General features: G+C 34.1%; 1 pseudogene; it reads right to left on the reverse strand.

Annotated features, from left to right (window-relative positions):
* Positions 1-275: 275 nt before the first annotated feature.
* On the reverse strand, positions 276-853 carry LOC132513103 (splicing factor U2AF 35 kDa subunit-like; annotated as a pseudogene).
* Between the last annotated feature and the right edge of the window lie 4,222 nt (positions 854-5,075).

Below are 5,075 nucleotides of genomic sequence, written 5' to 3' on the forward strand. Positions count from 1 at the left end.
CAATATTCAATATTGTTTGTAATAAAAAATCAATATTAAAACAATAACCAATGTTTTATGAGATGGTCAGCCTCATAAACTTGTGATGAGTATTATTTATTTTTTTACTATATCATTACTGATTTTATTCAGAAACCCATCCTTGTTGGTTTTGTCGCTGTTGTTTAAAAAAATTCCCATTGTGAACTAGTTTGGTCAATCAACTACACTTTCTAGAAGACATAGGGTAAAAATGGCATGGCTTAAAATTGCCCTCATCTTTCATGATCTCTCCACTACCTTCTGTCCACACTCTGGTCCCCAGACCCTGACCTCCATCTATGCTTCTTGCAATGGTGTCCATATAACTCTCACCACAATTCTCTAGAAATGGGCTTCAAATGTATGAAGTTGCAGAAGCCTTCTCCTGTACACACTGCCTTTTCATACTGGTGGCATCAGGCTTCTCTGACATCTGTCCCAGAGGAGAGCCTCAAGTCAATCAAATCCTTTTCTGCATCTTCTTCAGGACGAAACTTGACATACATGTTTACACCTAGGTGATCTCCAAGGTTATCACAGACGTTCTTCTCTTCAACTTAACCCTATTTTTCTATTTCTGTAAAAACCTCCTCAAAAAATTCATCATAATGTACTTGCATTTTGACATCACCCATAGCACAGCACAAACTGTCAGCAGGCAATGAAGAGTTTTGAAGGTTATGGTACATGTTCAAGCAGGCAATGGTCTGGTTGGTTTATTGTGCGACTGAGAGGATCTGTCTCCATGAGGACATACTCCAATTGTGAAACAAAATGAATAGTTGACTTTGTCTTTTTTGGTGCCAAAGATGGAGGTCAAGTCGTGTGCCATTTCCCACCTGCCGCTGCCAATACTACTGCCTGCAAAGCTGACCTTCTATGAAGGGAATTTAAATAGGCACAACTTTTGGGGAAAGCAATTTAAAAAAACAGCCTATAACAGAAAACAAATAGAAAAAAACTTAAATATTCATGATAATAATAATCACTAAGTTAAATATAGTATATCCACTCTATTGAATTATTCATATTTATATGTACTGAGATAGAAAGTTCTTTAAGATATATTTAATTGAAAAGTAATGGTTGCAGAATGATGAGCACCATATTTATAACAATACATACAGATAAAATATCCAGAAAATACACAAAAATGTATATAAATTTATGTGTGAATTATAATGTGGTAATTGTAAGGTCCAATATTAGTGTACTGTTGAATAAATTTTGGTACATCCATATGGTATTTGAAAATCATATGTAAATATTTATAATATAATGTTATATAAGTAAAGTAAGTTATAGTTTATATCTCTGGTGTCAAACACAGGGCCTGACACTGACAAGTGAATGTTCAATGAATACATGTGTGTATATTACAATATTAATTGGAAAAAGAAAAGATAGCATACATTCTCAGAGTTTAGAAGGAAGTTGACTAAAAATTCAGCAGTGATTATTGATGGGTAATGGGCATAAGAATATTTTAAATATCACCCATGCAAATATTTCTTCCACAAATTTTTTTTATTGTGGTAGAAAGAATAACAGTCCCCCAAATATGTCCATGTCCTAATTCCTGGAACCTGTGAATATGCTAGCCACCTGGTAAAAGGGACTATACAGATGTGATTAAAGACATTGATTATCCCAGAGATTATCACAGATTATCCAGGTGGGCCCCACCTAATCAAAAGAATCTTTAAAAAGGAAAGAATGTTCCTCAGCTCTGGTCAAAGAGAAGTGTGTGTCAATGTAAGTGTCAGAGAGATTTGACATTAATGGTTTTAAAGATGAAAGAAGCGGGGTGCAAGCCAAGGAATGCAGGTTACCTTTAGAAACTGGAAGTGAATTTTCTTGTAGAGCCTCCGGGAAGGAATGCAGCCTTGCTGACACCTTGATTTTAGTTCAGTGAGAGCCATGTTAGATTTATGATCCACATAACTATAAGATAATAAATTTGTGTTGTTTTAAGCCAGTACGTTTGTGGTAATTTGTTATGGCTGCAATAGAAAACAAATACATTTGTTGAATACAAATTAAAAGTATAGATACACACACACACACACACACACACACACACACACACAAACAACAAAAAAATCATTGTTAATCCCACACCAGATATATCTACTACATTATGATATATAGATAGATACATAGAACATTTTTCTTTACAAATATAACACATCTCAATAAAAGGCAACTTCATTCTTCCAATTGCTCAGGTCAAAATCCTTGGCATCAGTATTGTTTTTTTTTTCTTATATACCACGTTCAATTAATCAGCTCTATATTTGTAATAATCTGACCATTCTCACCATCTCCAAATACTACTTGGATTTCCATAGCCTCTAAATCTTCTCCCTGCATCCATACTTGCCCTGCTAGTCTATTCACCATAGAGCAGCCAGAATTATCCTTTACAAATATATATCACTCACCTTCTAAAGATATCCTCTCTTTCAGAATAAATCTAAATTCCTTGCAGTTGCTTATGAGTCCCTAGAAAGATATGGCCCTCTGCTGCTTCTATGATCTCATTTCCTATCACTATTTGCTCTCAGTCACTCCATGGAAGCCATTAATACACTCCATGTTTTTTCCCCCCAAATACCAACCATGTTCATAAAACAGGACTTTTCCATTCTGATTCTTTTGCCTAGAGTGTTCTTCCTAAATATGTCTATATGGCTCAATTTCATTTCTCTTAAATTCCTGCTCAAACATCATCTAACCCAGTGGATTTCCATGACCTCCATAACACTATCTTCCCCATATTCTCTATCCCCTTTACCCTGCTTTATTTTTCCTCATAAAACTCATTACTTCCTGAAATAAATTATACACATTTCAGATATTGTATATGAAATTGTATAGTTATATGCATTTTGTTTTGTATGTGTTTTTTAAGCATTTGTATGTGTTTTCTTCTTTTCCCAGGGTATGGAACACTATAAATAACATAAATGTTTTTCTCTTACAGTTTTGGAAGCACATGCATATGAAATGATCTCTTCCTAGTTACTTTTGTTAGTGTACGTCTTTGAGTTTGAAGCTGTTATGTATATTGCCACTGTGAACACCCTTATTGGTGTGCCTCAGTGTAGGGTTTTGGGTTTTTTTGGGGCATTTATCCTTCTTGGTGGTCTCTGAGCTTCCTGTATCTGTAGGCTGGTGTCTGACATTAATTTGGAGGAAATTCTTAGTCATTATTTTTCAAATATTTCTTCTGTTTCTTTCTCTCTTTTTTCTCCTTCTGGTATTCCTGTTATGTGTATGCTACACCTTTTGTAGTTGTATCACAGTCCTTGGATATTCTCTTCTGTTTGTTTATCTTTGTTCTCTTTGCTTTTCAGTTTTGGAGGTTTCTTTTGAGATATCCTCAAACTCAGAGATTCTTTCCTTAGCTGTGTCCAGTCTACTAATAAGCCCAGCAGAAATAATTCTTCATTTCTGTGTTTTGAATCATTAGCATTTCTTTTTGGTTGTTTCTGAGGATTTTCATCTTTCTGTTTACATTGCCCATCTATTTTTGCATGCTATCTACTTTATCCATTAGAGCCCTTACCATGATAATTATTGTTGTTTTAAATTCCTGATCTGACAGTTCCAACATCCCTTCCATGTCTGGTTCTGATATGTCTCTTCAAATTGTGTTTTTTTTTTTGCCTTGTCTGTATTTATGTCTTATAAATTTTTCTTAATAGCTGGAAATAATGAACTGGGTAAAAGGAGCTGCTATAAATAGGACTTCAGAAATATGGTGGTGTGTGTATGTGGGGACAACGTTCTGTAGTACTATGAATAGGTCTCAGTCTTTTAATGAGTCTATGCCTCTGGACTATGAACTTCATAGTGTTTTTCTCCCCAATTAGATGGGATAGGATGGCTAGAGTGGGCTGGAATTGCAATTCATCAGTTACTGTTCAGGTTTTACTATCCCAGCCCTGGTTCCTTTATTGGCTTCCACTCATGAGTCTCTGCTCTTGTAACTGTGACTCATATTCACTTGTCTGTCTCTCCAATTTAGGAGGCAGTGGTTTGCCCTGTATCCTCTCTTCTCTTCTAGATCCAAGAAGAGTTGTTGATTTTTCAATCTGTTAAGCTTTTTACTTGTTAGCATGGAGTGTCAGCTTCCAAGCTCCTTACATGTAGAACTGGAAATTGGAAGTCTCTAAAGGGTTTTAAAATTCACTCCAATTGTTTTATATTCCAATATCCTCATCTGTGAGTTTTGTTTAATTGTCTTTCAATAACATGAAAATGTGAAGAATTTATTTTTTCACAGAGAGTACATCGGTTAAACAATCTTAAGTCTATGTGTTTCCAATAAGCCCTTTTGGATATCTTCACACATGAATGAAAACTTGATAGGGTATAAAATTCATGGGTGATAACTTTCACTGAGTAAAACTCTGTAAACCTTGTTTTATGCATCAAATACCTTTATTATTTTAAAATAATCTATTTGTATAATTTTATGAGTACTATACAGTTTTGATGATAGTGGTTTTATGATACATTTTAATAGTTGGTGAAATGAGTCCTCACTATTTGCATTTTTATTATTTTATTGGATATACTCAGGCATTTTTTATTTTATATAATCTTTTAAATTATTTTAAACCAATTTCAAGAATTCCAGTCCCATACACTTTTCTAAATGAAACTGCATTAAATTCATAAATTAATTTTGTCAGAATTAATATTTTCATGGTATTCACTTTCCTTCTAAACTCATGACACATTTCTAGTTGTTCTGATATGATTTTATGTTCTTCAATTTGATGTTTTGGTAACAGTTTTATTGGGATATAATTGACACATCATACAATTTACCCATTTAAGTGTACAATTTAATGACTTTTAGTATGTTCACAGAGCTGTGCAACCATAACCACAATCAAATTTAGAAAATTTTCATTATCCCCCAAAGAAGCATTATACACTTTAGCTATCTTCCGGCAATCCTCCCCATTTACCTTAACCTAAGGGACCCATTAGTACTCTCTGTTTCTATGGATTTGCCTACTATGGATATTCAATATAAA

The sequence above is a fragment of the Lagenorhynchus albirostris genome, chromosome X (genome assembly GCF_949774975.1).
Source record: "Lagenorhynchus albirostris chromosome X, mLagAlb1.1, whole genome shotgun sequence".
Taxonomy (NCBI): domain Eukaryota; kingdom Metazoa; phylum Chordata; class Mammalia; order Artiodactyla; family Delphinidae; genus Lagenorhynchus; species Lagenorhynchus albirostris.